Source organism: Sapajus apella, unplaced genomic scaffold, assembly GCF_009761245.1.
Source record: "Sapajus apella isolate SASKATOON/1434 unplaced genomic scaffold, GSC_monkey_1.0 scaffold277, whole genome shotgun sequence".
Taxonomy (NCBI): domain Eukaryota; kingdom Metazoa; phylum Chordata; class Mammalia; order Primates; family Cebidae; genus Sapajus; species Sapajus apella.
The window spans coordinates 205,490-216,838 of record NW_022437217.1 but is presented as its reverse complement, the minus strand read 5'-3'; the positions used below and the strand labels follow the sequence as shown (position 1 = coordinate 216,838).

At 38.9% G+C, this 11,349-nt stretch overlaps 1 pseudogene; it reads left to right on the top strand.

The window, feature by feature from the left end:
- Nucleotides 1-372: 372 nt before the first annotated feature.
- LOC116545491 lies at nt 373-9,922 on the top strand (annotated as a pseudogene).
- Nucleotides 9,923-11,349: the final 1,427 nt, after the last annotated feature.

Below are 11,349 nucleotides of genomic sequence, written 5' to 3'. Positions count from 1 at the left end.
GCATTACAAGTATTTATACAGCATTTACATTGTATGAGGTATTCAAAGTCATCTAAAGTATCCAGGAGGGTAGGCTTAGGTTACATGCAAATCCTACACCATTTTCTAAAAAGAGACTTGAACATCTTAGGATTTTGGTATCTTAGGGAGCCCTGGACCCAATCTTTAATGGCTATTGAGGAAAAAGTTCATAAGTTCAACATGTTGGCTAATTTACTATGTCTCAGTTTGTACTGGAGCTAAGCTATTGATTAAATTGGATAGAATTCAAGTAGACAGGGAAAATTGTCTACCAGCCTTTTCTTCCCTATCATAGGTGAAAATACAAATAAAATAAGAGAGAAAAATTTTCAGATTTTTTTTAATTTTTAGAAACCTGGATTCAGCAGCCTGCAAGCCTTCCAGAATGACATCACCTGCACCATATGCATGACCTGCTTCATAGACTGGGTCACCATTCCTGTGGGCACAACTTTTGCAGGCCCTGCCTCTGCCTCTGCTGGGAAGAAGGCAGAGCACCAGTGCACTGCCCTGCATGCAGAGAGATCTCAGAGAAGTCTGACTTCAAAACCAATGTGGCCTTCAAAAAGCTGGCTTTCCTTGCCAGACAGCCCAGACCTCAGAGAAACATCCACAGCTCAGACAAGCTCAGTGTGCGACATGAGGAGACTAAGGAGCTCTTCGGTGAGGCTGACAGGAGATTACTCTGTGGGTCTGGCTCCGAGTCACCAGAGCCCATGGCTCACAGCCACAGCCCAATAGGATGGGCTGCCGAGGAATGCAGGGTACGTGATGCCTCTAAGGCAGTTTGAAATCTACAGAATCCTAAATCACAAAGATGACAGCCTATGATAATGATGGTAAATAAACACAATGTTGGCTTATAATTTTTAGCTAAATTCAAACTACCACATAAAAGATAGTGACTGCATCGCATAAAATTCTAATGATTTCAATCGATATAATAGGAATCACAAATAGAGAAGCCCCCACAAGCTAGCCAAATAATGTTAATATACTGCATAAATGGCCTATTATGTATCCTAGTTCAAATTTGAAGGTTGGTATAAACCTTTTCAGACACTGGAAATGAGACAACATTTTACTAAGGTTGGGTGTGAGGAAGAGGAAAGAAATAGAATAGTATACAGAGGAAAAGTATAGAAAAAAAACCCATATGCATAATATGGTATATGGCTAAATGTTTTTTTAACATCTAGGTGAATCAGGCATGGAAAAAACCTAAAATGCATAAGATTAATAGGGGAAATAACTGATGTGGTGAAGAAGCGTCACAGGGAGATAAACTAGGAGTCTTTATATAGGCTTTGATTTAAACTGGGAAAGAGAATAGGAACAATTTTTCTAAAATGACAGAAGAAATAGCAAATATTGAAGACTCCTTGCAAGAGGCAGAAAATTTATCAAATTGCTTGATTACACCCAGAATATAATTATTGCAGTTTTCTGTTGAGAGTGACAACATGTAATCCTTTTAACCAAATGTTTCTGCAGGACTATGTGGATTTAAGGAAGGTAACAATCAATATTCAATATCAAAAGATGCATCAATTTCTTGAAAAGGAAGAGCAACTTCATCTAGAGGCACTGGACAGAGAAGGAGAAGCGCTTTTCCAACAACTCCAAAACAGTCAAGTGAGAATGACCCAGGATTTAGAAAAGATGAAAGACATGTACAGAGAGCTGTGGGAGCTGAGCCACATGCCTGGCGTGGAGCTGCCCCAGGTGAGGAGGGAGGGTCCATCCTCAGAGACAGGAAGCCTTTGCTGGACAATGCTGCCAGGACATGGAATGTCACCTGCATAGGTCACTACTGTCAGCTAAGTGACACCTGCTGTCTGACACCCATCATTACATTTGTCCAGTCATTTATTACTGCATGCTTCAGTAATGTTTGGGAAGTTTTTGCCATTGTAGTACATAACGTAGGAAAACATTCTCTTCAATATAGTTAGGAGTATTATCCACACAGGGAGGTTATTCAAAGTCAGCAGAAGCCCAGGCCAGGGGAAGGTTACTAATATTTTCATTTATGTGCCCTAATTCCTCCCCATGCTCTGAGGTCCCATACAGCAGTGATTTACTGAAGACGTTGAGGCTTTTCCCCTTGCGTGGGCAAGATTTGTAAAAGTTGTTCATCAGTGCCAGTGTACTCTGTTTCCTCTATGGTTCTCTGCTTTGTTTTATTAGCTGTCATGTGTGGTCAGACATTTCCTTGGGAATAAGATTAGGAAACTAATGACCCGGGAAATCCAGGTATCCTTGCTTCTCTCCACAATCTCTTGCTGAACTCCTTTGCTCTTAATGTCCACTGATGAAGTGTTTCATGGTTTAGTTGAGGTTCTATTACTAACGTAGCCTGGAATGATTCCTTGGAAGGGAATAAGAAAATATGCATTATTAAAACACTGAAACAAAAAGAAACAAGAGTATGGGAAGATATGCAGAAGGAAAATACTTTCATAATTAACATTATCTTTTATTTCTTTGCAGGATGTCAGAAATGCATGGGCAATGTGAGGTGCACTAAAATAATGTTATTTCTGAACAGGGCATTCTCTTGTTAATGAAGTGTATGTATACATTTGAGCTACTAACATCATCCTCAGTGGCTATTTTTGATTTTGTTTCAAAAGAGGCTCTGAGATCTTTTTCTTTTTGGTCTGGAAAGTTTTCATCTTAAAATTTGTATGAATTCAAATATACTTAAAAGCCATTTGCCATTCTGAAGTTTGTCCTTCCCAATTCATCCATCCTGTCCAGCCCTAACCCACAGATCTTTATAAAAAATTACACTGAGGAAACATAGTGGTGTCTTCTACTCAAGAGGGGTGGGAGGTAAAAAAGACAGAGGTAGGAGGGAGATGCCCTAAGGAGGGAGGTTTGTTCCCAAAAGCATCAATGACCTGGACCTGCTCCATCACAAGACACACAGTTGTAAGAAAGACCTCAGGAAGATGGTTGCCTCAGGACCCTCAGCAGCAGGGTTCTCAGGCTGGAATTAGACTCCTTTGTTTTGCACAAAAGATTAAGTCCTTTGTCTCAGGGAACATTCTCTCTTAGACACCGACTAGCATTAGTGACAACTAAAGGCTGAAGTCCTAAATGTTTTGGTCTGAGTTTTCTGCTCTTTGAAATATTGCCAGGGTTTCTGTATTTTCTCAGGGGGTGTGATGGGCAGAGAAAGCAATGACTTTTAATGCCTTTAGAAGTTGCGTAATGTCTGAGAATATGTCTGGAGAAATTGAGTTTTTCTCAACGTAGCATCCCTCTGTTCCCAAGAGAATGAAATGAAATGTATACCCAGTTAACCAAAACAAGCAGAATTCTGAGGAAACATCTTGTATGAAAATATGATATCTTTGTACAACTGTGTGATTAGCTCTGGGCCTGGAAGTGTAACTGAGGCCATTGTTTTTTTGCAGGACTGATTTGGCACAGATGCAAAAGCCCCAGCTGGTGAACCCAGAGCTCACTTCATGGGGCATAATTGGAGTCCTAGATATTCTCAACAGATTCAGAGGTAAGAGCCTGCTGCTTGGCAGTCCAGACTCATCTTCTTCCTTATTAGGTCCCTTGGTTGAGGCTTTTCCCATTAAAGTTTTATTATTTCTGACATGTAGGTAATACAGAGTTTTCTAAAACATCTGCATCTTCCATACCTGCATAGTAATAATACAATAGATAAAAACTCAATTTCCTGACTTACAGTTTGAAGAAAATGTAAACAAGATATATACTGTAACTGCAGAATCAGACGACAAAGAAAATTTAGGTCATATAGTTATGAAGACACTAGTTCTCACAGTGGAATCAGTATTTCATGTTTATTCATTATAATTCAATTTTGATGGCATAGATTTGGCATAATGGCTTTTAAGTGGTTCTATTCTATGTGCATTTATATGTATTCTACAAGTGACCTTTATTATTTATAAAATCAGAAAGTTTTGGTCAGCATAGAAAATAACTAAAATATCCATAATCGGGACAATTCTGATGCCATCATTTACATCTCATAACCACTGAAAGGTGAGGGATTGTGAACGTGGCCTAACCACGTTAGGCCCATTCTAGAGAGCAGGTCTAGGTAGCAGAGGGCAAGAACCTGGAGTAGATTAAATCAGGGGCTAAACAGATAACGTAAAACCAGAATATTCTTTTCAGAAACTTCTAAATTTTACGTGTGTTAATTTATACCAAATATTTAATAATTTACTTTCCAATGAATACATCACAACACAGTGATATTTACCTATTGATGATCTTAAAGACAAATAATACAAGATTTTTCTACTAAAGAAAAAAAAACATTTTAGATATGTCCTGAAACAAACTATGCAGAGATAGACATGAAATCATTACTTCACCCAGTGATGTGGTCATATTTTCTCTATTATTTAAAGTACAATACATAATTGTATGTGCTGTGGAGTCGTAGTAACATTTCATCTTCATGGATGCATGGCGCTGAATTCTCGTGGCTTCTTTTATTCGTATTTTCTTTGAAGAAGATCAGATGAAGTGAATACATGGACCACAGAGCCCCTGCCCCTCAGCACTCACTGAGTGCTTGGCAGTATTTTTTCCTTGGCAGTGGGTGATGCTCTGAGTACAGAAATGGTTCCTTGCTCTGTAAGCCTTTCTGAGGACGTGAGACAAGTGACATTTGGAGATGACCATCATCGCAGTGCAGCCATGGATCCCCCGGGAGTGGAGAGCTTTGTCCGTGGGAAGCTCAAGCATTCTCCCCTGGCAGGCATTACTGGGAAGTGGATGTGACCTTCTCCTCCAACTGAATTCTGGGAGTCTGTAAAGATTCCAGGACAGCAGATACCAATATCATTATTGATTCTGATGAAACATTTTTAAAAATTTCCTCAAAGAGCAGCAATCACTATAGTCTCTCTGCAAACTCTCCACCCATAATTCATTACGTGCAAAGGTCTCGGAGTCGAGTGGGGGTGTTTCTGGATTATGAGAATGGGGCTGTTTCTTTGATGTTTACAAAGCTTCTCTTGTCTATGGTTTTCCTTATTCCTCCTTCTCTTCCCTTCTGAAGCCTTTCTTTTGTTTGGGTTCCACAAGAAAATTTGGTTGCATGATGATTTATTGTGACCTCCCACAAATGAGGCAAATAGTGTCCTGAGACCTTATCTGAGGAAAGAGGTCTATATGTGAGAGTCTGTGAGCTCATTGTAACTTCATGGAATGTAATTACTTTATGGTTATAAAGGAAATAACCACCTTGATTGTATACCTTTGCTAATTATTTTAATAAATTATTGTGTAATGTTTACTAGAACATCAACTATCGCTCTTTTTTTGTTGTAACAGGCTTGTTGAGCTCCATTCACTTACCGTGAAAGTCCTGCTCTAATGTATTTAATTCAGAGGTTGTTAGCATATCACACTTGTGCAGCCATCAGAACTACCTGCTTCCTGGGCATTTTTATCACTTCCAGAAGAATCCCGATAACTATTAACATTTATTCTCCATTCACCCTCCCCCATTTCTTCATAACACTTAATCTATTTTTATTTTGTGCATTCAGGTAAATAAAATCATACCATATGAGGGTTTCTTTAATCTGATATTTTTTCGGAGTATGTTTTCAAAGTTTGTACACACTGTAAGCCATTTGTCTTACTTGTATATTTAAACCAGGCTAGGGTAGGAAAATAAAGTGCTGGATACGTTATCTTACAAAGAATAAAGAAGAGGGCTTATTTTCTTTTTACGTCTGACCAAATTAAGTTGATCTCACAGACTTTATTACTTCTTATCATCCTAATTATTAATCACATTTCAGCTCATACAATAGTTTTTCAGTGCTGGGTCACTGTGCTATTTCATTTTCTCTGAGTATATTATATCAGAAAACTGATTACTACCAGATTGAAAATTTCAAGGGGGCAAATGCAGTATTTGCCTTCATTGCTAATGTATTACCAATGCAATTTTTATAATACACCATAAATAAGATGAATAAATGGATAAGTAGGAGTGTTAATATGTACAAATATTATTCTAACATTAGGAAACTTTTCCAAAATGTACGTAACAAAATAGGATAGAGCATGCTAATGAATAGCTATCAAAAGATAACAAATAGATCGATTTTTATATTTATAGTCAAAGATTATATTAGAGTTTAAAATAATTATAGCATAATTTTTTTCTATAAGGTTGATTTCAATAGTCTTAGGTTTTTAAATAACAACTAGTGAAAGATGAAGTTTCCTGTATAAAATGATGGGGAGCAGGAACAGGACTTAGAATAATAAACACTGTCATTATTTAAACTGACATATACATTTAATTACTAAGCATAAAGTGGTATAAACCTCTTTATGCAGTAGAAAGAACAAAATTAATTTACATTTCAAATAAGAATCCAGATATAAAATGGAAAATTGTGTACTAGAATGTCAGAGCTATGCCTCCTAGGGCACCTGTGTTAGCGCTTGTCTGCTCTAACAAAGACCTCAAATTTGAAATGATTGAAAGGGGGCATTTCTCTTACCTGTTTGGAGCAACATAGGAGTTGGTCAAGAAGACTGACATCTTCAACAACTGAATTTCATCTCTGTGTGGAATAAACTGCTATTAATGCCATGTCCCATGCACAGAAAACCTGAAAGAAAAGTAGGAGGGACAAGAGTATTTGGCTTTAAGGAAATGACCTTGTGTTTTTCACAATACTTTTGTTCCCATCCAGTAGTTTCAAAATTAGACATGTGGCACACAAAGTTGTGAGATATATCTGGGAATGTTGTCTACACACAAAAGATATTTGTATTTATCATTTAGTTCAGAAAAAAAAATTAAATGACTGACACAACAGAAAATGACCCAAGAGATTGGTTCAGTGAGACAAAGCAGGACCTCAACAAAACAGATAAGGTGTTGCTGAAGATCAGCACCAGGTCTTGGTATCCAAGAATGAGTTAACCCTGCTTTTTGTGACTGTCAAGGTGTCCAGTGCTTTCCTGTCGGAGCCTGGCTAGCTGAGGGTTAGGTGGCAGGAAACAGCTTACTTGTATTTTAGTCTCTTAAGTAGACCATTTAGATAGGGATAATTCTCCAAATTTTGAAAATGCTTATCAGAAAAGGTCTCTGATCTTTCACTCCACACCATACAGATTCTGTACTAACTGTCTCTCTTCTCCCTCCACATATTTCATGCAGGACATTAGGAGTTAGCAGGGAGAAAGCTGATCACCGGCTTCTTTTGGACTTGCTGCTTTTTTCCAAGGGATTGAGAGATGAAATTATTCCCCTTAGAACTTCAACCCAACACTCCTTTCTGATTTTCACCTAAGTTTCCTGAGCTTTTCTGTTGATGCTAAAACTTCTCTATGAAACAGTCAATGCCTCCTAATTTAATTATCTTATTTGTTCCTAGATTTCAAGAAAAAAAATTATTCCTGACATTCTTCTAATTTAGCTCAGATTTACTTTTACAGAAAGATGGAATTCAGGACTTTACAATCATTTAGCATCTGACTCTGATTCTGGAAGATGAAGACATTTCTGTATCTATTTAGCATATTTTCTTTGCCATTTAACCAAGAGAATTTATTCTACTGATGCTCCTAGAGATACATAATTTATTTCTTTTCTTCACCATTCAGAATTTATGTTAAACTATCATCAAGACTTGCAATTAAAATAAATCAAAGAGAGACCACTAAGACCACTGTCAATCGCTAATCCAGAAATCTTGAACTTCCTGTTTTTTTTTATGCCTAAAAGAAGTTATTTATCAATATCCTGGTTACAGATTTTTTAATTCAAGAATTTGGATTCTTCTATAGTACAAAAAATAATTGACAAAGAGAATAATCTGAAAAAAATAATCTAGCAAAACTGAGACACATTCTTGACTAGCATTCTATTTCTGTACTAAGTTTAGGAGACATGAAAATGGCAGTTTTCCTAAGTGAAATAAGACAGACACACAGAGAAAAATTCTTTATGGTCTCACTCATATTTGAAATCTATTTTAAAAATTGAATACATAAAGAACAGAGAGTAGAAAGGTTATTACATTGGTTAGAGTGATGGGAAGAAAAGTGGTAGATAAAGGGCAAAATTCGTAAAGGTGCAGCAATGTAGAATAAATGAATCTAATGTACAACCTGTAGGTATTTTTAATAATCTCATATTGTATTGGGAAATATTCTGAGGGACTAGATTGTGCTCTTACCATAAAAAAAAAGCACAGCAAAGTGATATGACAGATTTGTTAATCTGTCTCATTATAGTAATCATTTCATTATGTAAATGTATCTCAAACACCATATTGTGCATCTTGAAAATATAAAATAAAACATAAATTAAAAAATAAAGGTAATTTTGTTCTTGTATGAAAGCTGAAATTAAGTGAAGACTGGGTTAGTAATAACACTGCTTTGCTGAATTAAGAGAATTCTAGCAAAATGTTTTTAGTTGGAAAGCTATGTGTATGAAAAAATGTAATCTGAGGCTGGGTGCAGTGACCATACTTATAATCCCAGTGCTGTGGGAAGCGAAGGATGAAGAATCACTTGAGGCCAGGAGTTTGAGATGAGTATGGGCATCATAGTGAGACCTTATCTCTACCAAAAAGAAAAATTAGCCTTGCAGGGTGGTGAGCACCTGTTGTCCCCGCTCCTCAGGAGACTGAGTTGGGAGGATTGCTGGAGTCCAGGAGTTGGAGACTGCAGTGAGCTCCGTGCCATTGCACTTTAACCTGGGTGACAGAGTGAGAACTTGTCTCAAAAACAGCACCTCAATCTTTTATGTAGCCATTTTACCTGAAAGGCATAATTCTTTCTTCTACAATTAATACATCTACATATGTCTAGGCCAGTTACATCAGGCAGAGCTTGTCCTCTAGTTCCTATATCTACAGGAAAATCTGACAGTTACAAGGAGGCTCTAAGAAAAACATTTTTTTTTCTCATTCTGGTCTTTAAGATTATAATTTTTAGACTGATTTTCTCTCAGTGGTGGATATCACCATTGGACTTTATTTGTCCAAACACCTCACGTAATCTGAGATTTTAGAAAACATAAAGTTGATAGGATTTATACATTCTTGAACTTTAAAAGTTTCTGGGGACTTAAAGACACTATTACGTGGAATCTCGGGCCTTCTACTGCATTATTGGAGGAGCACATTTGAGACTCACAGCGCTGAGTCTGTTAACTGCAGGAGTCTGTTAATAGGCCTGGACAATGAGTGATGACAGCCCAGATAATTCTGAGGAAGGCTTTCTGCTTTGTTATAAGGAGTATAAACATTGCAGACTCTAGGCAAGTTCCCAGTATTATTCCAGGATTTAGTTGCTGTTTTTGTAATACCAGCATTTTGGGAGGCCTAGGAAGGCAGGTGAATTGAGGTCAGGAGTTCAAGACTTACCTAGCCAACATAGTAAAACTTTGTCTCTTCTTAAAATACAAAAAATTAGCGAGGCATGGTGGCAAATGCCTGCAATCCCAGCTACTAAGGAGGCTGAAGCAGGAGAATCACTTGAACCCGGGAGAAAAGATTGCAGTGAGGCACTCTCCCTGCCTGCCCCCGGCTCCCCGCCTGCATGGTGCTGCTGACCTGGACCCCACCGGAGGGTGGCGGGAGGTGCTGCATGACTCCACCTCAGGGCGCCAACGCTATCCCCACCTCGGGGCGCGAAGGTCGAGGACAGCGCTGGCTAAGAAGAGTTCCAGGACTTCTGGAATTGGCCCTATGCCGGCAGCAGCATTGCCTTGGATGACTCTTTCTTCTCTTTCCAGGACAAGAAGGAGCAGGGCGTGGAGAGCGCGGAGAGCCTCCTAGGGGGCTTCCCGGAGGTGGGGGTGCTACTGTGGACGCTGGTGCTGCCGGGTGAGCATCGAGGAGGTGCAGGAGACTGATCACGGTGGCCGGATTGGCCTTATTGTCGCCTGCTACCACAGCTTTGTGGATCCCGTGGTGGCCTTAGCTGAGTGCCCCCACGTTGACGTCAACCGCAGGACAGCGAGGGGAACACAACCCTGATCACAGCTGCGCAGGCAGGGGCTGCCCCACCACCTGGGCACAGGATACACTTTCTCTACACACATTTCTCTTTTTTTTAACCTTAATATATGGATTTATAGAACATGAAGTTCTTTGACTGTAAAGCCAATGAAAAAAGAGATGTGAGGTCAAAGGGATGACAGATAATAAAGAAGAGGCCACTATTTGAAAGTAAAATTTCAATAAAAAATAATAGTTAAGATGGTTGTTCACGTTAATACCCAAACACCAAGGGCTTGCCCAGGTCCTGCTGCTCATAGGACAGAAAAGCAATCAAGGAGGCAACAAGTTCTGCCAAGGAAGAAAGTGAAGAGGTAAATTAGTAATTTACAATTGGTGCATAACAAAGCCAATTAACTGTGTTGTGTTCAAGTCAACTGAAACATACCAGATCTCAGCACCAGTTCCCTCCTGCAACTCCCTAATTTCTGGAGTCTTATACATTGTTATATTTCCTTCTGCCTCTAGTTTTAGTCAGTCAAGGAGATGGATTTGATACCCAGCCCCCATCTCATGGGCTGCAGCACCAGGTTAAAGGTTTTGAAACAGTAAATCAGAGACTTAGAGAGACCCATGCTCAGGAAGCAGGAGGATTTTATGAAGGTGGCCACCAGCTCAGTGGATTAGCATCCCAAGGCTGAGCCTGATATCAAGAAACAGAGTCTTTTAAGCACCTTCGGGGTACAAGATGATGAAGCCGGAAGTAAATTTACAGAACCAAGAACAAAGAAAAGTTAATTAAAGTGTGACATGGTGTTGTGATGTTACACTATGCTCTGTTTAAAATTAACCAGCTCCCTGTAAAACCTACCTTATCTATCCTCCTCACATTCTTAGCAAGTTCCCCAACATCTAAAAGCTCTTGTTTTTCTTGCTGCCAGGCTTCAAGGTCACAGAGCAGATAACACCCAAAGAATGTACACTGTGTTTCTCAAGATGCTATTTTCAAATGTAACATCACAACACCATGTCACAGTTTAATGAACTGTTCTTTGTTCTTGGTTCTGTAAATTTACTTCCGGCTTCATCTTGTACCCTGAAGGTGCTTAAAAAACTCTCAGTTTCTTGATATCAGGCTCAGTCTTGGGATGCTAATTCACTGAGCTGGTGGCCACCTTCATAAAATCCTCCAGCTTCCTGAACATAGGTCTCTCCAAGTCTCTGATTTACTGTTTCAAAAGATTTAACCTGGTGCTGCAGCCCATGAGATGGGGGATGTGTATCAAATCCATCTCCTTGACTGACTAAAACTACAGGCAGGAAGGAAATGTAACAATGTATA